Genomic DNA, 23864 nt, shown 5'->3' with positions numbered 1-23864 from the left:
AACCGGAAGTATAAGTGCCTTGTCGTCTACTATCCATCTATAGTGTTTCTGTTAGAAAGGATTTTTCATTCATTTCTCCAAACAATGTTCGTGTCACACCCCTTTTGTGTGTTGTTTTAGTTCATCTCCAGTACTCTTATTTTGTAGTTTCACTTCCTGTCTGTCCTCTGAGTAGTGGCTCCATCCCCTTTCCTTGATTGGCAACCTAGACACACTTGTACCTGGTAGCCAACCAGTCTCTTATTTAGATCATCGTTTTGCACTACTACGACTCTATTGATCAACTAAAGAAGTCTTGTGCCTTAACTCGGAGGAAACAAAAGAACAAAAGAAGGAGAGTGCAGCTAACTGAGTGTGTTGTCTTTTGTTACGTTAAAGAAAATTATTTTTACTCACTATCTGCCCCTCGTCTGCTGCATCTTGCAGTCAAAACTACCTACAAGCATTCTGTAAGTTTTACAATATAACTAAAGCAATTTATACTTACTATTTTATAATATAACTAAAGAAATTCAGACTTACTATTTTACAATATAACTAAAGCAATTCATACTTACTATTTTACAATATAACTAAAGCAATTTATATTTACTATTTTACAATATAACTAAAGCAATTTATACTTACTATTTTACAATATAACTAAAGAAATTTATACTTACTATTTTACAATATAACTAAAGCAATTTATACTTACTATTTTACAATATAACTAAAGCAATTTATACTTACTATTTTACAATATAACTAAAGCAATTTATACTTACTATTTTACAATATAACTAAAGCAATTCAGACTTACTATTTTACAATATAACTAAAGCAATTCATACTAAAGCAATTTATACTTACTATTTTACAATATAACTACAGCAATTTATGCTTACTATTTTACAATATAACTAAAGCAATTTATACTTACTATTTTACAATATTTACTAATGCAATTCATACTTACTATTTTACAATATAACTAAAGCAATTCATACTAAAGCAATTTATACTTACTATTTTACAATATAACTACAGCAATTTATGCTTACTATTTTACAATATAACTAAAGCAATTCAGACTTACTATTTTACAATATAACTAAAGCAATTCAGACTTACTATTTTACAATATAACTAAAGCAATTCATACTTACTATTTTACAATATAACTAAAGCAATTTATACTTACTATTTTACAATATATCTAAAGCAATTTATACTTACTATATTACAATATAACTAAAGCAATTTATACTTACTATTTTACAATATAACTAAAGCAATTTATACTTAATAATTTACAATATAACTAAAGCAATTTAACTTACTATTTTACAATATAACTAAAGCAATTTATACTTACTATTTTACAATATAACTAAAGCAATTCATACTTACTATTTAACTATATAACTAAAGCAATTAATACTTACTATTTTACAATATAACTAAAGCAATTTATACTTACTATTTTACAATATAACTAAAGCAATTCATACTTACTATTTTACAATATAACTAAAGCAATTCATACTTACTATTTTACAATATAACTAAAGCAATTCATACTTACTATATTACAATATAACTAAAGCAATTCATACTTACTATTTTACAATATAACTAAAGCAATTCATACTTACTATATTACAATATAACTAAAGCAATTCATACTTACTATATTACAATATAACTAAAGCAATTTATAATTACTATTTTACAATATAACTAAAGCAATTTATACTTAATAATTTACAATATAACTAAAGCAATTTAACTTACTATTTTACAATATAACTAAAGCAATTTATACTTACTATTTTACAATATAACTAAAGCAATTCATACTTACTATATTACAATATAACTAAAGCAATTCATACTTACTATATTACAATATAACTAAAGCAATTTATAATTACTATTTTACAATATAACTAAAGCAATTTATACTTAATAATTTACAATATAACTAAAGCAATTTAACTTACTATTTTACAATATAACTAAAGCAATTTATACTTACTATTTTACAATATAACTAAAGCAATTTATACTTACTATTTTACAATATAACTAAAGCAATTCATACTTACTATTTTACTATATAACTAAAGCAATTAATACTTACTATTTTACAATATAACTAAAGCAATTTATACTTACTATTTTACAATATAACTAAAGCAATTCATACTTACTATTTTACAATATAACTAAAGCAATTCATACTTACTATTTTACAATATAACTAAAGCAATTCATACTTACTATATTACAATATAACTAAAGCAATTCATACTTACTATTTTACAATATAACTAAAGCAATTCATACTTACTATATTACAATATAACTAAAGCAATTCATACTTACTATATTACAATATAACTAAAGCAATTTATACTTACTATTTTACAATATAACTAAAGCAATTTATACTTAATAATTTACAATATAACTAAAGCAATTTAACTTACTATTTTACAATATAACTAAAGCAATTTATACTTACTATTTTACAATATAACTAAAGCAATTCATACTTACTATTTTACTATATAACTAAAGCAATTAATACTTACTATTTTACAATATAACTAAAGCAATTTATACTTACTATTTTACAATATAACTAAAGCAATTCATACTTACTATTTTACAATATAACTAAAGCAATTCATACTTACTATTTTACTATATAACTAAAGCAATTAATACTTACTATTTTACAATATAACTAAAGCAATTTATACTTACTATTTTACAATATAACTAAAGCAATTTATACTTACTATTTTACAATATAACTAAAGCAATTCATACTTACTATATTACAATATAACTAAAGCAATTCATACTTACTATTTTACAATATAACTAAAGCAATTCATACTTACTAAACCCTCCCATGTGTGATGTCTGCAGTGTTTTCGTGCTAATATGCCAACATGTTAATAATGTGTTGGCATTATTCACCTACAACTGCGCTCTTTTTGTATTGTTTCAGTTTCACAAACTCGCCCAGTCGTCACCGTGGAGGTATGGAGTCTGTCTGCTGATTGGAGAGCGAGCGTCCGTGACAGGCGCCGCTTGGGAACATTTAAGGTACGTAAATAAACATTTACAAAGCCTTTCGTACTGGTTTATATCTGCAGCTTTATGTATGTAAAATGATCTATTTCTTCTCAAATGTGGTGGTTAGGATTGTCCTGATACCAAAATGTATTTCAATACTTTTTGATACCACAAAAAAATGGCATTATTGGCTTTATTTTAACAAAAAATCTTAGTGTACATGAAACATATGTTTATTATTGCAATTTAGTGCTTAAATAAAATAGTGAACATACTAGACAACTTGTCTTTTAGTAGTAAGTAAACAAACAAAGACTCCTAATTAGTCTGCTGACGTATGCAGTAACATATTGTGTCATTTATACACCTATTATTTTGTACACATTATAAAGGACAAACTGTAAAAATTGATTATTAATCTACTTGTTCATTTATTGTTAATATCTGATTTTTTTCTGTTTCAACATGTTCTATCTACACTTCTGTTAAAATGTAATAATCACTTATTCTTCTCTTCTTTGATACTTTACATTAGTTTTGGATGATACCACACATTTAGGTATCGATCCGATACCAAGTAGTTACAGGATCATACATTGGTCATATTCAAAGTCCTTATGTGTCCAAAGACGTATTTCCTGACTTTATAAACATTTTGTGACGATAAAAAATATCGATGTAATCATAGTAGTATCGACTAGATACGCTCTTGTACTTGGTATCATTACAGTGGATGTCAGGTGTAGATCCACCCATGACGTTTGTTTACATTGTGACGCCGGTGAGCTATTGTATCCTCCTACGGTGTGTAGTGAAGCATGTTTAGCTATTCCACGTCCTCCAGTGATAATGCTACTTGTAAGAAACGTACTTTATTCGTCGCCATGGAGACGAGGGTTAGTGATTTAGAAGTAACTAAAACACCGCAGACTGCGGGTGGATGTTAGCCGCTGAGGGCGTTTCAGTGTTATAACTTCACCTTTATCTTTACTTTTTACACCAAAATGCGTCCGTTCTCCCTTTTCTGTCTACACACTGCGTCTGCTTGTAAGTACTCTGTGTGTGTGCGCTGCCGAACATGCTCCCCTGCTTGTAAAACCAGCAATGTTATGACGTGACGTCATGCACGGTACTTTTCAAACAGAGTATAGTACCATTTTTTAATTCATTAGTACCACGATACTATCCTAGTACTGGTATACCGCACAACCCTAGTGGTGGTATTTATTTATCTGCGGCTTATGTATGCAAAATGATCTATTTCCTCTAAAATGTGGTGATTAAATACTGGTGTGCCCGGATATGTACACTATATTGCCAAAAGTATTTGGCCACCTGCCTTGACTCACATATGAAGTTGAATTGTCCAAAATGTTTTGGTATCCTGGAGCATTCAAAGTTCCTGTCACTGGAACTAAGGGGCCAAGCCCAACTCCTGAAAAAACAACCCCGCACCATAATTCCTCCTCCACCAAATGTCACACTGGGCACAATGCAGTCCGAAGTGTACTGTTCTCCTGGCAACCTCCAAACCCAGACTGGTCCGTCAGATTGCCAGATGGAAAAGTGTGATTCGTCAGTCCAGAGAAGGCGTCTCCACTGCTCTAGAGTCCAGTGGCGACGTTCTTTACACCACCGTATCCCACGCTTGGTGATGTATGGCTTAGATGCAGCTGCACGGCCATGGAAACCCATTCCATGAAGCTCTCTGCGTACTGTACGTGGGCTGATTGGAAGGTCACAATGAGGTTTGGAGCTCTGTAGCAACTGACCGTGCAGAAAGTCTTTGCACTGACCCCTCTCTGTCAGTTTACGTGGACTACCACTTGGTGGCTGAGTTGCTGTTGTTCCCAAACTCTTCCAGTTTCTTATAATAAAGTTGACTCTGGAATATTTAGGGGCGAGGAAATTTCAATACTTTTGTTGCACAGGTGGCATCCTATGACAGTTCCACGCTGGAAATCACTGGCTTTTTTTTGCCGATAACCGATATTCCGATATTGTCCAACTCTTAAATACCGATTCCGATATCAACCGATACCGATGTATACAGTGGTGGAATTAACACATTATTATGCCTAATTTTGTTGTGATGCCCCGCTGGATGCATTAAACCAGCGGTCCCCAACCACCGGGCCGCGGCCCGGTACCGGTCCGTGGACCGATTGTTACCGGGCCGCGGCCTCACAAGAAGTTCAAAAAAAATTTTTTTTTAATTTTTTTTAATTTTTTTTTTTAATTGAATCAACATAAAAAACACAATATATACATGATATATCAATACAAATCAATACAATCTGCAGGGATACAGTCCGTAAGCACACATGATTGTATTTCTTTATGACAAAAAAAAACCTAAAAAATAAAAAAATAATTCCCCCGGTCCGTGGGACAAATTTTCAGGCATTGACCGGTCCGCAAGTGCAAAAAGGTTGGGGACCACTGCATTAAACAATGTAACAAGGTTTTCCAAAATAAATCAACTCACGTTATGGAAAAAAATGCCAACATGGCACTGCCATATTTATTATTGAAGTCACAAAGTGCATTATTTTTTTTTAACATGCCTCAAAACAGCAGCTTGGAATTTGGGACATGCTCTCCCTGAGAGAGCATGAGGAGGTTGAGGTGGGGGGGGGGGGGGTTTGGTGGTAGCGGGGGGTGTATATTGTAGCGTCCCGGAAGAGTTAGTGCTGCAAGGGGTTCTGGGTATTTGTTCTGTTGTGTTTATGTTGTCGGAATGTGTTTGTCATTCTTGTTTGGTGTGAGTTCACAGTGTGGCGCATATTTGTAACAGTGTTAAAGTTGTTTATACGGTCACCCCTCAGTGTGACCTGTATGGCTGTTGACCTAAGTATGCGTTGCATTCACTTGTGTGTGGGAAAAGCCGTAGATATTATGTGACTGGGCCGGCACACAAAGGCAGTGCCTTTAAGGTTTATTGGCGCTCTGTACTTCTCCCTACGTCCGTGTACCACTCCGTACACTGCAAAAAGTGAAATGTAACTAAGATGAAATATCTCAAATAAGGGTGATATTTGCTTATTTTCTGTCTGATATAATAATTCTTCTCACTAAGCAGATTTTATGTTAGTGTTTTACTTGTTTTATGTGTTTTGGTCCTAAATGATCTCAGTAAGATATTACAGCTTGTTGCTGAGATGTGATGACCTATATTGAGTAAAACATGCTTGAAACTAGAATATCAACTGTTGTGTCATCAACACTCACAAGTATAAAACTACTTTTTTAAAGTAATCATTTCTTATTTCAAGCATGAAAAAAAAAAAATCATGACTTTGACACAATTGTGTCTCATAATTAAAACAGATGACAGCCAAATGGACTTTGCTGTTTTATTTTCAATGAAACAATAGAAAAGACGCACTCATATAGTAGTACAGTTGGCACAGTACAGTAAACTGACAGTTAATATTCAAACATTTAACATGTGACATTTTTAACAATTTTGAACAGAAATAGTTCATGCACATTCAGATAAATTCTTTAAAATTACAATTTAAAAAATGTATATATACTGTATATATATATATATATATATATATATATATATATATATATATATATATATATATATATGCGCACTAATTGACTGAAAGAGCACGCACTTGGCGCGATGATGTCATGTTATCCATGGAAAAATGCATCTTTAGACAATATGATTTGCCTGAGCGGCTAGGAGACCCCGAGAGTAACAAGATGTTGCCTTGTTGCCTTTCCATTAAGAACAATAAATTAGTTTTTAATATAAGTTTGCTGGTTTCAAGAAATGTAATGCCGAGCGCATATCATTATGTCAAGATAATGGCACTAGCATTTACTTCATTTATGAATATTTTTCAACATATTGAGCAAAAAGGTCTCTTTTTTTTTTTCTACCAAGAAAAGTGCACTTGAGAAAAAAAGTGAGAATATACTTATTTTAAGCTATTTTTGGGTCCATTGAGGTTAGCTAATTTTACTTGTTTTGGAAAGTCTTGACAAGCCACATGTTCTTGTTCTATTGGCAGATAATTTTGCTTAGTTCAAATAAAATACCCTTATTTTTGTATTTTTTTTTCTTGTTTTTGAACACTGACTTTTTGCAGTGCACAGCTGTGTTTTAAAAAGTCATAAATTTTACTTTTTGAAACCGATAACCCATAATTTCCGATATTACATTTTAAAGCATTAATCGGTCGATAATATCGGCAGTCCCATATTATCGGACATCTCTAATGGGTGGCCAAATACTTAATATACTTAATAATAGGGATGTCCGATAATGGCTTTTTGCCGATATTGTCCAACTCTTTAATTACCGATACCGATATCAACCGATACCGATATCAACCGATATATACAGTCGTGGAATTAACACATTATTATGCCTAATTTGGACAACCAGGTATGGTGAAGATAAGGTACTTTTTTAAAAAATGAATCAAATAAAATAAGATAAATAAATTAAAAACATTTTCTTGAATAAAAAAGAAAGTAAAACAATATAAAAACAGTTACATAGAAACTAGTAATTAATGAAAATGAGTAAAATTAAGTGTTAAAGGTTAGTACTATTAGTGGAGCAGCAGCACGCACAATCATGTGTGCTTACGGACTGTATCCCTTGCAGACTGTATTGATATATATTGATATATAATGTAGGAACCAGAATATTAATAACAGAAAGAAACAACCCTTTTGTGTGAATGAGTGTAAATGGGGGAGGGAGGTTTTTTGGGTTGGTGCACTAATTGTAAGTGTATCTTGTGTTTTTTATGTGGATTTAATAAAAAAAACAAAACAAAAAAAAACAAAAAAAACAAAACGATACAGATAATAAAAAACCGATACCGATAATTTCCGATATTACATTTTAACGCATTTATCGGCCGATATTATCGGACATCCCTAGGCAAGCCTTTTTTTTATCAGATACCAAAAGTTGCGATCTTTATCGTCGATGTTCTCTACTAAATCCTTTCAGCAAAAATATGGCAATATCGCGAAATGATCAAGTATGACACATAGAATGGATCTGCTATCCCCGTTTAAATAAGAAAAATTTCATTTCTGTAGGCCTTTAAAAAAGTAGTTTTATACTTGTGAGTAGGGATGTCCGATAATGGCTTTTTGCCGATATCCGATATTCCGATATTGTCCAACTCTTTAATTACCGATACCGATATCAACCGATACCGATATCAACCGATGTATACAGTCGTGGAATTAACACATTATGCCTAATTTGGACAACCAGGTATGGTGAAGATAAGGTACTTTTAAAAAAAATAAAAATAAAATAAGATAACTAAATTAAAAACATTTTCTTGAATAAAAAAAGAAAGTAAAACAATATAAAAACAGTTACATAGAAACTAGTAATGAATGAAAATGAGTAAAATTAAGTGTTAAAGGTTAGTACTATTAGTGGAGCAGCAGCACGCACAATCATGTGTGCTTACGGACTGTATCCCTTGCAGACTGTATTGATATATATTGATATATAATGTAGGAACCAGAATATTGATAACAGAAATAAATGGGGAGAGGGAGGTTTTTTGGGTTGGTGCACTAATTGTAAGTGTATCTTGTTTTTTATGTTGATTTAATAAAAAACCCCAAAAAAAAACGATACAGATAATAAAAAACCGATACCGATAATTTCCGATATTACATTTTAACGCATTTATCGGCCGATAATATCGGCCGGCCGATATTATCGGACATCCCTAGGCAAGCCTTTTTTTTATCAGATACCAAAAGTTGCGATCTTTATCGGCGTTGTTCTATACTAAATCCTTTCAGCAAAAATATGGCAATATCGCGAAATGATCAAGTATGACACATAGAATGGATCTGCTATCCCCGTTTAAATAAGAAAAATTTCATTTCGGTAGGCCTTTAAAAAAGTAGTTTTATACTTGTGAGTAGGGATGTCCGATAATGGCTTTTTGCCGATATCCGATATTCCGATATTGTCCAACTCTTTAATTACCGATACCGATATCAACCGATACCGATATCAACCGATATATACAGTCGTGGAATTAACACATTATTATGCCTAATTTGGACAACCAGGTATGGTGAAGATAAGGTACTTTTTAAAAAAATGAATCAAATAAAATAAGATAAATAAATTAAAAACATTTTCTTGAATAAAAAAGAAAGTAAAACAATATAAAAACAGTTACATAGAAACTAGTAATGAATGAAAATGAGTAAAATTAACTGTTAAAGGTTAGTACTATTAGTGGAGCAGCAGCACGCACAATCATGTGTGCTTACGGACTGTATCCCTTGCAGACTGTATTGATATATATTGATATATAATGTAGGAACCAGAATATTGATAACAGAAAGAAACAACCCTTGAATGTGAATGAGTGTAAATGGGGGGAGGGAGGTTTTTTGGGTTGGTGCACTAATTGTAAGTGTATCTTGTGTTTTTTATGTTGATTTAATAAAAATAAAAAACAAAAAAAACGATACAGATAATAAAAAACCCGATACCGATAATTTCCGATATTACATTTTAACGCATTTATCGGCCGATAATATCGGCCGGCCGATATTATCGGACATCCCTAGGCAAGCCTTTTTTTTATCAGATACCAAAAGTTGCGATCTTTATCGTCGTTGTTCTATACTAAATCCTTTCAGCAAAAATATGGCAATATCGCAAAATGATCAAGTATGACACATAGAATGGATCTGCTATCCCCGTTTAAATAAGAAAAATTTCATTTCAGTAGGCCTTTAAAAAAGTAGTTTTATACTTGTGAGTAGGGATGTCCGATAATGGCTTTTTGCCGATATCCGATATTCCGATATTGTCCAACTCTTTAATTACTGATACCGATATCAACCGATACCGATATCAACCGATGTATATAGTCGTGGAATTAACACATTATTATGCCTAATTTGGACAACCAGGTATGGTGAAGATAAGGTACTTTTTAAAAAAAATAATAAAATAAGATAACTAAATTAAAAACATTTTCTTAAATAAAAAAGAAAGTAAAACAATATAAAAACAGTTACATAGAAACTAGTAATTAATGCAAATTTGTAAAATGAACTGTTAAAGGTTAGTACTATTAGTGGAGCAGCAGCACGCACAATCATGTGTGCTTACGGACTGTATCCCTTGCAGACTGTATTGATATATATTGATATATAATGTAGGAACCAGAATATTGATAACAGAAAGAAATGGGGGGAGGGAGGTTTTTTGGGTTGGTGCACTAATTGTAAGTGTATCTTGTGTTTTTTATGTTGATTTAATAAAAAAAACGATACAGATAATAAAAAACCGATACCGATAATTTCAGATATTACATTTTAACGCATTTATCGGCCGGCCGATATTATCGGACATCCCTAGGCAAGCCTTTTTTTTATCAGATACCAAAAGTTGCGATCTTTATCGTCGATGTTCTCTACTAAATCCTTTCAGCAAAAATATGGCAATATCGCGAAATGATCAAGTATGACACATAGAATGGATCTGCTATCCCCGTTTAAATAAGAAAAATTTCATTTCAGTAGGCCTTTAAAAAAGTAGTTTTATACTTGTGAGTAGGGATGTCCGATAATGGCTTTTTGCCGATATCCGATATTCCGATATTGTCCAACTCTTTAATTACCGATACCGATATCAACCGATACCGATATCAACCGATGTATACAGTCGTGGAATTAACACATTATTATGCCTAATTTGGACAACCATGTATGGTGAAGATAAGGTACTTTTTAAAAAAATAATAATAATAAGATAACTAAATTAAAAACATTTTCTTGAATAAAAAAGAAAGTAAAACAATATAAAAACAGTTACATAGAAACTAGTAATGAATGAAAATGAGTAAAATTAACTGTTAAAGGTTAGTACTATTAGTGGACCAGCAGCACGCACAATCATGTGTGCTTACGGACTGTATCCCTTGCAGACTGTATTGATATATATTGATATATAATGTAGGAACCAGAATATTAATAACAGAAAGAAACAACCCTTTTGTGTGAATGAGTGTAAATGGGGGAGGGAGGTTTTTTGGGTTGGTGCACTAATTGTAAGTGTATCTTGTGTTTTTTATGTGGATTTAATTAAAAAAAATAAAATTACAAAAAAAACGATACAGATAATAAAAAACCGATACCGATAATTTCCGATATGACATTTTAACGCATTTATCGGCCGATATTATCGGACATCCCTAGGCAAGCCTTTTTTTTATCAGATACCAAAAGTTGCGATCTTTATCGTCGTCGTTCTATACTAAATCCTTTCAGCAAAAATATGGCAATATTGCGAAATGATCAAGTATGACACATAGAATGGATCTGCTATCCCCGTTTAAATAAGAAAAATTTCATTTCAGTAGGCCTTTAAAAAAGTAGTTTTATACTTGTGAGTAGGGATGTCCGATAATGGCTTTTTGCCGATATCCGATATTCCGATATTGTCCAACTTTTAATTACTGATACCGATATCAACCGATACCGATATCAACCGATATATACAGTCGTGGAATTAACACATTATTATGCCTAATTTGGACAACCATGTATGGTGAAGATAAGGTACTTTTTAAAAAAATAAATAAAATAAGATAACTAAATTAAAAACATTTTCTTGAATAAAAAAGAAAGTACAACAATATAAAAACAGTTACATAGAAACTAGTAATGAATGAAAATGAGTAACATTAAGTGTTAAAGGTTAGTACTATTAGTGGAGCAGCAGCACGCACAATCATGTGTGCTTACGGACTGTATCCCTTGCAGACTGTATTGATATATATTGATATATAATGTAGGAACCAGAATATTAATAACAGAAAGAAACAACCCTTTTGTGTGAATGAGTGTAAATGGGGGAGGGAGGTTTTTTGGGTTGGTGCACTAATTGTAAGTGTATCTTGTGTTTTTTATGTTGATTTAATAAAAAATAAAAAACAAACAAAAAAAACGATGCAGATAATAAAAAACCGATACCGTTAATTTCCGATATTACATTTTAACGCATTTATCGGACATCCCTAGGCAAGCCTTTTTTTTTATCAGATACCAAAAGTTGCGATCTTTATCGTCGTTGTTCTATACTAAATCCTTTCAGCAAAAATATGGCAATATCGCGAAATGATCAAGTATGACACATAGAATGGATCTGCTATCCCCGTTTAAATAAGAAAAATTTCATTTCAGTAGGCCTTTAAAAAAGTAGTTTTATACTTGTGAGTAGGGATAAACGCGTTAAAATGTAATATCGGAAATTATCGGTATCGTTTTTTTTATTATCTGTATCGGTTTTGTTTTTTTTGTTTTTTTTATTAAATCACCATAAAAAAACACAAGATACACTTACAATTAGTGCACCAACCCAAAAAAACTCCCTCCCCCCATTTCTTTCTGTTATCAATATTCTGGTTCCTACATTATATATCAATATATATCAATACAGTCTGCAAGGGATACAGTCCGTAAGCACACATGATTGTGCGTGCTGCTGCTCCACTAATAGTACTAACCTTTAACAGTTAATTTTACTCATTTTCATTCATTACTAGTTTCTATGTAACTGTTTTTATATTGTTTTACTTTCTTTTTTATTCAAGAAAATGTTTTTAATTTAGTTATCTTATTTTATTTTATTTTTTTTTTAAAGTACCTTATCTTCACCATACATGGTTGTCCAAATTAGGCATAATAATGTGTTAATTCCACGACTGCATATATCGGTTGATATCGGTATCGGTAATTAAAGAGTTGGACAATATCGGAATATCGGCAAAAAGCCATTATCGGACATCCCTACTTGTGAGTGTTGATGACACATCAGTTGATATTCTATAGGTCATCACATCTCAGCAACAAGCTGTAATATCTTACTGACATCATTTAGGACCAAAACACTTAAAACAAGTAAAACACTCCAACATAAAAAGAATGATCTTATCAGACAGAAAATAAGCAAATATCACCCTTATTTGAGATATTTTATCTTACGTATATTTTAGTTTTTGCAGTGTAGCACAAAAAAACCCCAACTCCTAAAGTGTCAGAAGAAGCATCATCATGGACCTTGACGGGGTCTTTCTGAGCCAGCACTGAGACCCACACCCCAGGTCCAGAGTCTCCCCCCCCCCCCCTGCCATGGGAACTCACACCTATTTGCTCCCATTTGCAACAGAAAAGCTTTTTGCTGCTAGGGAATGTTGTGTTTGCTGAAAGTGAAGAAGGGAAAAGTGCAAACAGGACTGTGTGACCCTCCTGTCAGGACTCAGGACTCAGGGACTCAGGACCCTCCCGCCCCCTCACAAGCGTCACTGGGAGAGGTTCTGCTCGGGCCACTTGAGGGAAATGTTTTGTGTGTCACTTGCACGGCGCTTATTGAAACCGCAGGAAGGGCCTCTGGACCTTGGCCAAGGAGGATCTGGCCCCTGTCGCGCTCCATCCGGATTGGGACTAAAGAGATGCTCTCCTGAGCGCGCTTTAAAGGACGGCCAGGACCTCCAGGATGCAGACCCTGGACTCCACCTTCATCCGACTGGTGAACCACGTCGGCCGCGCCACGGAGCCGGCGGAGGAGAGTCCGGCGAGCCCGGAGGACGGGAGCCCGGGCCCCGGCGGGTCCAAGCGCAGGAGGACCGTCACGGTGGTGCAGCGGCAGGCGGCCAACGTGCGGGAGAGGAAGCGGATGTTCAGCCTGAACGAGGCCTTCGACGCCCTCAGGAAGAAAGTGCCCACGTTCGCCTACGAGAAGAGGTTGTCCCGCATCGAGACCCTGCGGCTGGCCATGGTCTACATCGCCTTCATGGAGGACCTGCTGGAGGACCCGAGCCCAGCATGACTTGGGGAGTACTTTCAGTGTAAGACCTGTTCGTTATGACTAGTGGACTCAACGTGAACACCTGCACCTGTTTTTATTGAGCAATCATGAATAATCACATGCAGAACTTACATTCCATCCATCCATTTTCTACCGCTTGTCCCTTTTGGGGTGGCCCTGACCACCTGAGGGCACCACAGACTGTGGATGCTTTTTTTTAAAAAGACTTAGAAACCCTTCTTTTAAAAAAAAAAGTTATAGTTCTAGTTCCATCCATCCATCCATTTTCTACCGCTTGTCCCTTTTGGGGTGGCCCTGACCACCTGAGGGCACCACAGACTGTGGATGCTTTTTTTAAAAAAAGACTTAGAAACCCTTCTTTTTAAAAAAAAAGTTCTAGTTCCATCCATCCATCCATTTTCTACCGCTTGTCCCTTTTGGGGTGGCCCTGACCACCTGAGGGCACCACAGACTGTGGATGCTTTTAAAAAAAGGCTTAGAAACCCTTCTTTTTTAAAAAAGCGGGTTTTTTTTTTTAGATATATGCGTGCTAGTTTGAGTTACATCCATCTTTCCATTTTCTACCGCTTGTCCCTTTTGGGGTGGCCCTGACCACCTGAGGGCACCGCAGACTGTGGATGCTTTTTTTAAAAGGCTTAGAAACCCTTCTTTTAAAAAAAAAAGCCTTTTTTTTTAGATATATGCGTGCTAGTTCGAGTTACATCCATCCTTCCATTTTCTACCGCTTGTCCCTTTTGGGGTGGCCCTGGCCACCTGAGGGCACCACAGACTGTGGATGCTTTTTAAAAAAGGCTTAGAAACCCTTCTTTTAAAAAAAAAAAAAAAAGCCTTTTTTTTTTTTAGATATATGCGTGCTAGATCTAGTTCCATCCATTTCCTACCGCTCGTCCCTTTTGGGGTGGCCCTGACCACCTGAGGGCACCACAGACCGTGGATGCTTTTAAAAAAAGGCTTAGAAACCCTTCTTTTTAAAAAAAAAAGCGGGGTTTTTTTTAGATATGCGTGCTAGGTGGAGTTACATCCATCCTTCCATTTTCTACTGCTTGTCCCTTTTGGTGTGGCCCTGACCACCTGAGGGCAACACAGACTGTGGATGCTTTTAAAAAAAGGCTAAAAAACCCTTCTTTTTAAAAAAAAAAAGCCTTTTTTTTTAGATATATGCATGCTAGTTCTAGTTCCCATCCATCCATCCATTTTCTACCGCTTGTCCCTTTTGGGGTGGCCCTGGCCACCTGAGGGCACCACAGACTGTGGATGCTTTTTAAAAAAGGCTTAGAAACCCTTCTTTTAAAAAAAAAAAAAAAAGCCTTTTTTTTTTTTAGATATATGCGTGCTAGATCTAGTTCCATCCATTTCCTACCGCTCGTCCCTTTTGGGGTGGCCCTGACCACCTGAGGGCACCACAGACCGTGGATGATTTTTAAAAAAGGCTTAGAAACCCTTCTTTAAAAAAAAAAAAAAAAAAAGCCTTTTTTTTTTTTTTTTAGATATATGCATGCTAGTTCTAGTTCCATCCATTTTCTACCGCTTGTCCCTTTTGGGGTGGTGTTGCGGGGTGGTGGAGCCTCTCAGCTGCATTCCAGGGAAATGCCCCCCCCTCTACCTCAAAGAACTGCTCACCCCCCAAATCCTCCACGCGACACCTCCGCTCCGGACAGACTGACCTCCTCCAACCTCCGAGGACAAAGCTACGAACAATGGGAGACCCGTGGAACGCTCTCCCTGACCACCTGAGAGCACCACAGACTGTGGATGCTTTAAAAAAAAGGCTTAGAAACTCTTCTTTTTAAAAAACAAAAACAAAAAAAAAACCTTTTTTTTTTTAGATATATGCGTTCTAGTTCCATCCATCCATTTTCTACCGCTTGTCCCTTTTGGGGTGGTGTTGCGGGGTGGTGGAGCCTCTCAGCTGCATTCCATGAAAATGCCCCCCATCTGCCTCAAAGAACTGCTCACCCCCAAATCCTCCACGGGACACCTCCGCTCCGGACAGACTGACCTCCGAGGACAAAGCTACGAACAATGGGAGACCCGTGAAACGCTCTCCCTGACCACCTGAGGGCACCACAGACTGTGGATGCTTTTAAAAAAAAAGGCTTAGAAACCCTTCTTTTTAAAAAAAGCGGTTTTTTTTTTTTAGATATATGCGTGCTAGTTGGAGTTACATCCATCCTTCCATTTTCTACCGCTTGTCCCTTTTGGGGTGGCCCTGACCACCTGAGGGCACCACAGACTGTGGATGCTTTTTAAAAAAGGCTTAGAAACCCTTCTTTTAAAAAAAAAAAAAAGCATTGTTTTTTTTTAGATATATGCGTGCTAGTTCGAGTTCCATCCATCCTTCCATTTTCTACCGCTTGTCCCTTTTGGGACAACAAAGCTATGAACAATGGGAGACCTGTGGAACGCTCTCCCTGACCACCTGAGGGCACCACAGACTGTGGATGCTTTTTATAAAAAAAAAAAGGCTTAGAAACCCTTCTTTTAAAAAAAAAAAGCCTTTTTTTTTTTTAGATATATGCGTGCTAGTTCTAGTTCCCATCCATCCTTCCATTTTCTACCGCTTGTCCCTTTTGGGGTGGCCCTGACCACCTGAGGGCACCACAGACTGTGGATGCTTTTTAAAAAAGGCTTAGAAACCCTTCTTTTTTAAAAAAAAAGGCTTTTTTTTTTAGATATATGCGTGCTAGTTCTAGTTCCATCCATCCATCTATTTTCTACCGCTTGTCCCTTTTGGGGTGGTGTTGCGGGGTGCTGGAGCCTCTCAGCTGCATTCCATGGAAATGCCCCCCCTCTACCTCAAAGAACTGCTCACCCCCAAATCCTCCACGGGACACCTCCGCTCCGGACAGACTGACCTCCTCCAACCTCCGAGGACAAATCTACGAACAATGGGAGACCCGTGGAACGCTCTCCCTGACCACCTGAGGGCACCACAGACTGTGGATGCTTTTAAAAAAAAGGCTTAGAAACCCTTCTTTTAAAAAAAAAAAAAAAAAAAAAAAACCTTTTTTTTTAGAAATATGCGTTCTAGTTCCATCCATCCATTTTCTACCGCTTGTCCCTTTTGGGGTGGTGTTGCAGGGTGCTGGAGCCTCTCAGCTGCATTCCAGGGAAATGCCCCCCCTCTACCTCAAAGAACTGCTCACCCTCAAATCCTCCACGTGACACCTCTGCTCCGGACAGACTGACCTCCTCCAACCTCTGAGGACAAAGCTACGAACAATGGGAGACCTGTGGAACGCTCTCCCTGACCACCTGAGGGCACCACAGACTGTGGATGCTTTTAAAAAGCTTGGAAACCCTTCTTTTTAAAAAAAAAAAAAAAAAAGCCTTTTTTTTTAGATATATGCGTGCTAGTTCTAGTTCCATCCATTTTCTACCGCTTGTCCTTTTGTGGGGGGGGACTTTTAAAAAAAGGAGCCTAATATATGGAAACTATTGCAATTTTATCGTCGGAATGTCACCCGGAACGTTCTTTAAATGTGTCACTGCGGCATTGCTCAGTTGGTAGAGTGGCCGTGGCCAGCAGCTTGAGGGTTCCGGGTTCGATTCCCGCTTCCGCCATCCTTGGGCAAGACACTTTACCCACCTGCTCCCAGTGCCACCCACACTGCTTGAAATGTAACTTAGATATTGGGTTTCACTATGTAAAAGTGCTTTGAGTCACTAGAGAAAAGCGCTATATAAATATAATTTACTTCACTTTTAAGTGTTTTCTAAAGTCCCAACTTGCTCATCGCAGCTTTTCAGCTCATTTTGCAGCTCCACACCGCAAATATTTTTGACATTTCACCCGTTCACTGTTAGCATGTTAGCTATTTGAGCTCATTTTGCAGATGTACAGTCATCCATCCATTTTCTACCGCTTGTCCCTTTCGGGATCGCAGGGGGCGCTGGAGCCAAGTATGTTTTGTTATTTGACTCTCTTGCTAGCATGCTAATGTTTACATGCTAGTTTTGGAGCAAACTTGACAATATTTCCAATATTTTGACATTTTCCCTGTTAGCATGTTGGCTATTTGAGCTCATTTTGCAGATATACAATTATATGTTTTGTTATTTGACTCTCTTGCTAGCATGCTAATGTTAACATGCTAGTTTTTGAGCAAACTTGACAATATTTCCAATATTTTGACATTTTAACTGTTAGCATGTTGGCTATTTGAGCTCATTTTGCAGATGTACAGTCATGTTTTGGTATTTGACTCTCTTGCTAGCATGCTAATGTTAACATGCTAGTTTTTGAGCAAAATTGACTATTTCCAATATTTTTACGTTGTAACTGTTAGCATGTTGGCTATTTGAGCTCATTTTGCAGATGTACAGTCTTGTTATTTGACTCTCTTGCTAGCATGCTAATGTTAACATGCTAGTTTTGGAGCAAACTTGACAATATTTCCAATATTTTTACATTTTAACTGTTAGCATGTTGGCTATTTGAGCTCATTTTGCAGATATACAATTATATGTTTTGTTATTTGACTCTCTTGCTAGCATGCTAATGTTAATGTGCTAGTTTTTGAGCAAACTTGACAATATTTCCAATATTTTGACATTTGAACTGTTATCATGTTGGCTATTTGAGCTAATTTTGCAGATGTACAGTCATATGTTTTGTTATTTGGCTCTCTTGCTAGCATGCTAATGTTAACATGCTAGTTTTTGAGCAAAATTGACTATTTCCAATATTTTGACATTTTAACTGTTAGCATGTTGGCTATTTGAGCTCATTTTGCAGATATACAATTATATGTTTTGTTATCTGACTCTCTTGCTAGCATGCTAATGTTAACATGCTAGTTTTTGAGCAAACTTGACAATATTTCCAATATTTTGACATTTTCCATGTTAGCATGTTGGCTATTTGAGCTCATTTTGCAGATATACAATTATATGTTTTGTTATCTGACTCTCTTGCTAGCATGCTAATGTTAACATGCTAGTTTTTGAGCAAACTTGACAATATTTCCAATATTTTGACATTTTAACTGTTAGCATGTTGGCTATTTGAGCTCATTTTGCAGCTGTACAGTCATGTTTTGGTATTTGACTCTCTTGCTAGCATGCTAATGTTAACATGCTAGTTTTTGAGCAAACTTGACAATATTTCCAATATTTTGACATTTTCCATGTTAGCATGTTGGCTATTTGAGCTCATTTTGCAGATATACAATTATGTGTTTTGTTATTTGAGTCTCTTGCTAGCATTATTTTGACTATTTCCAATATTTTTACGTTGTAACTGTTAGCATGTTGGCTATTTGAGCTCATTTTGCAGATGTACAGTCTTGTTATTTGACTCTCTTGCTAGCATGCTAATGTTAACATGGTAGTTTTGGAGCAAACTTGACAATATTTCCAATATTTTGACATTTTAACTGTTAGCATGTTGGCTATTTGAGCTAATTTTGCAGATATACAATTATATGTTTTGTTATTTGACTCTCTTGCTAGCATGCTAATGTTAACATGCTAGTTTTTGCGCAAACTTGACAATATTTCCAATATTTTGACATTTTCCCTGTTAGCATGTTGGCTATTTGAGCTCATTTTGCAGATATACAATCATCTGTTTTGTTATTTGACTCTTTTGCTAGCATGCTAATGTTAACATGCTAGTTTTTGAGCAAACTTGACAATATTTCCAATATTTTGACATTTTCCATGTCAGCATGTTGGCTATTTGAGCTCATTTTGCAGATATACAATTATATGTTTTGTTATTTGAGTCTCTTGCTAGCATGCTAATGTTTACATGCTAGTTTTTGAGCAAACTTGACAATATTTCCAATATTTTTGACATTTTCCATGTTAGCATGTTGGCTATTTGAGCTCATTTTGCAGATATACAATTATATGTTTTGTCATTTGACTCTCTTGCTAGCATGCTAATGTTAACATGCTAGTTTTTGAGCAAACTTGACAATATTTCCAATATTTTGACATTTTAACTGTTAGCATGTTGGCTATTTGAGCTCATTTTGCAGATGTACAGTCATGTGTTTTGTTATTTGACTCTCTTACTAGCATGCTAATGTTAACATGGTAGTTTTGGAGCAAACTTGACAATATTTCCAATATTTTGACATTTTAACTGTTAGCATGTTGGCTATTTGAGCTCATTTTGCAAATATACAATTATCTGTTTTGTTATTTAACTCTTTTGCTAGTATGCTAATGTTAACATGCTAGCTTTCGAGGACATTTTACAGGTTTACGCCTCAAAGTATTTTGTTGTTTTGTTGACATATGTAAATTGTTAATACATTAGCATGCTACACAGGTTTAGATGTTTACAAAACATCTTAAAAAGTTGCAAAATACCTCATATCCGTGTTAGCAATTAAAATGTCAGTAGTTGAACGTGTAACTAACTACAATTGAGACCATCAACAACATGAAGTACACCTTCACTTTCATGGTGTATTTTATTAGTGCTGTCAAATGATTCATTTTTCTTAGTCCGATTAATCGCACTTTGGAATTTGGATGAATCCCAGCTTATTATTAAAAATACCTGGCAAAAAAAAGACTAATATTTGGAAACAGTTGCAATTTTATTGTCAGAATGTCATCCAGGAATTTTTTTTTAAATGTGTTACTTGAATGCACCACATTTATTTGCTCAAAACTTGCTGACAATGTCATAATATGTCATAAATGTGTGCAACAGAAGTGTAGATAAAGCCACGTCACGACCGTATAACAAGCAGGTCACGGTTAAGTCGGGGGTCGGCAACCCAAAATGTTGAAAGAGCCATATTGGAACAAAAATACACAAAAAAATATCTGTCTGGAGCCGCAACAAATGAACAGCCTTCTATAAGTGATATTTCACGTGTCTTTACTGTGTATGTAATTGAACAATTGTATATTTATAATATGTTGTGCAAAGGACATTTTATACCTTTTGGAAACTCATCTTGTATTTGACATTGTTTATCGGGTTAGGTATAGGTAAGTGTTCAACTTCAGCCTAAACCCTTTCGGTCTGCAACATTTTCAATTGATGAATGTACAACTGTTTGTTTATGTAAAACTGTTTGTTTATTTTGTTGACCACTGACCGAAGAAATAATTAACTAACTAACAAAGATTAAATTATTAATTTGACAAATAAACCTTAGGCTTAGGTCGGACTGATTAGACAAAATACATTTACATACAATATACATAATGTTCTGCTAAAATAAACTAAATTAATAATAAAAATAATATTTTAACAAAATTAATAATAAATAATAACAGTTTTTTAACTAAACTGTCAATAAAATTAAAGTGCAAATGAAAGTACCACTTTAGTCATAATTTTTGCGCTTAAGAAATTTCTCTTATGAATTTCACTCTGGTTGTTTTATATTGTCATTACTGCCACAAGTGGTAGGAAAGTGTATTACGACTAAGTACCGCTGTGGCCTATGCGGACCGCGGCTGGTAAATCACAAAGATTAAATTATTAATTTAACAAACTTTAGGCTCAGGTCAGACTGATTAGATAAAATAAATTTACATACAATATACATTATGTTCTGCTAAAATAAACTAAATTAATAATAAATAGTAATAATAGTTTTTTAACTAAACTGTCAATAAAATTAAAGTGCAAATGAAAATACAAAGATTAAATTATTAATTTAACAAATAAACCTTAGGCTTAGGTCAGACTGATTAGACAAAATACATTTACAATATACATAATGTTCTGCTAAAATAAATAAACTAAATTAATAACTGAATAATATTTTAACAAAATTAATAATACAAAGTAATAGTTTTTTAAGTAAACTGTCAATAAAATTAAAGTGCAAATGAAAATACCACTTTAGTCATAATTTTTGCGCTTAAGAAATTTCTCTATGAATTTCACTCTGGTTGTTTTATATTGTCATTACTGCCACAAGTGGTAGAAAAGTGTATTACGACTAAGTACCGCTGTGGCCTATGCAAACCACGGCTGGTAAATCACAAAGATTAAATTATTAATGTAACAAATAAACCTTAGGCTTAGGTCAGACTGATTAGACAAAATACATTATGTTCTGCCAAATTAAATAAACTAAATTAATAATAAATAGTAATAATAGGTTTTTTTTAACTAAACTGTCAATAAAATTAAAGTGCAAATGAAAGTACCACTTTAGTCATAATTTTTGCGCTTAAGAAATTTCTCTATGAATTTCACTCTGGTTGTTTTATATTGTCATTACTGCCACAAGTGGTAGGAAAGTGTATTACGACTAAGTACCGCTGTGGCCTATGCGGACCGCGGCTGGTAAATCACAAAGATTAAATTATTAATTTAACAAACTTTAGGCTCAGGTCAGACTGATTAGATAAAATAAATGTACATACAATATACATTATGTTCTGCTAAAATAAATAAACTAAATTAATAATAAAAATAGTATTTTAGCTTAATTGTCAATAAAAATTAAAGTGCAAATGAAAATACCACGTTAGTCATAATTTTTGCGCTTAAGAAATTTCTCTTATGAATTTCACTCTGGTTGTTTTATATTGTCATTACTGCCACAAGTGGTAGGAAAGTGTACTACGACTAAGTACCGCTGTGGCCTATGCAAACAATGGCTGGTAAATCACAAAGATTAAATTATTAATGTAACAAATAAACTTTAGGCTTAGGTCAGACTGATTAGACAAAATAAATTTACATACAATATACATAATGTTCTGCTAAAATAAATAAAATAAATTAATAATAAATAGTAATAATAGTTTTTTTTAAACTAAACTGTCAATAAAATTAAAGTGCAAATGAAAATACCACGTTAGTCATAATTTTTGCGCTTAAGAAATTTCTCTATAAATTTCACTCTGGTTGTTTTATATTGTCATTATTGCCCCAAGTGGTAGAAAAGTGTATTACGACTAAGTACCGCTGTGGCCTATGCAAACCACGGCTGGTAAATCACAAAGATTAAATTATTAATCTAATAAGTTTTTTTTAACTAAACTGTCAAAAAAATTAAAATGCCAATGAAAGTACCACTTGAGTCATAATTTTTGCGCTTAAGAAATTTCTCTATGAGTTTCACTGTGGTTGTTTTGTATTGTCATTACTGCCACAAGTGGTCGGAAAGTGTATTACGACTAAGTACCGCTGTGTCCTATGCGGACCACGGCTAGTAAATCACTAAGATTAAATTATTAATTTAACAAACTTTAGGCTTAGGTCAGACTGATTAGACAAAATAAATTTACATACAATATACATTATGTTCTGCTAAAATAAACTAAATTAATAATAAATAGTAATAATAGTTTTTTTTTAAATTAAACTGTCCATAAAATTAAAGTGCAAATGAAAATACCACGTTAGTCATAACTTTTGCGCTTAAGAAATTTCTCTATGAATTTCACTCTGGTTGTTTTATATTGTCATTACTGCCACAAGTGGTAGAAAAGTGTATTACGACTAAGTACCGCTGTGGCCTATGCGGACCACGGCTAGTAAATCACTAAGATTAAATTATTAATTTAACAAACTTTAGGCTTAGGTCAGACTGATTAGACAAAATAAATTTACATACAATATACATTATTTTAACTGCTTTTTATCTAACAAATTGTTCTTAGGGTAATTTTGTATTTGCTTTTTTAATGTGTATTTTACTTCTGTTTTAAATTTTATTTTTTTAGTCTGTCCTTTGCCTTTATTTCTTTGTGGTGTACAGCCCTTTGTTTTTCAACTGTGGTTGTTTTTAAAGGGCTTTATAAATAAAGTTGGTATGGTATGGTATTATGTTCTGCTAAAATAAATAAAATAAATTAATAATAAATAGTAATAGTAGTTTTTTTTTAACTAAACTGTCAATAAAATTAAAGTGCAAATGCAAATACCACGTTAGTCATAATTTTTGCGCTTAAGAAATTTCTCTATGAATTTCACTCTGGTTGTTTTATATTG

The 23864-nt window shown here is 34.2% G+C and overlaps 1 protein-coding gene across 1 annotated transcript in view; it reads left to right on the top strand.

Annotated features, from left to right (window-relative positions):
• The window catches only part of LOC133635595 (twist-related protein-like), a 47291-nt gene that overhangs the window by 5789 nt on the left and 17638 nt on the right, over window positions 1–23864 (top strand). The window contains exon 2 of the transcript XR_009822083.1: window positions 3005–3102. The gene's annotated coding sequence lies outside the window, so the exon portion shown is untranslated. The remainder of the gene's footprint in view (window positions 1–3004; window positions 3103–23864) is intronic.

The sequence above is a fragment of the Entelurus aequoreus genome, linkage group LG20 (genome assembly GCF_033978785.1).
Source record: "Entelurus aequoreus isolate RoL-2023_Sb linkage group LG20, RoL_Eaeq_v1.1, whole genome shotgun sequence".
Taxonomy (NCBI): domain Eukaryota; kingdom Metazoa; phylum Chordata; class Actinopteri; order Syngnathiformes; family Syngnathidae; genus Entelurus; species Entelurus aequoreus.
Note: the sequence above shows the minus strand (reverse complement) of the source record. Positions and strands in the feature narration are given on the sequence as shown.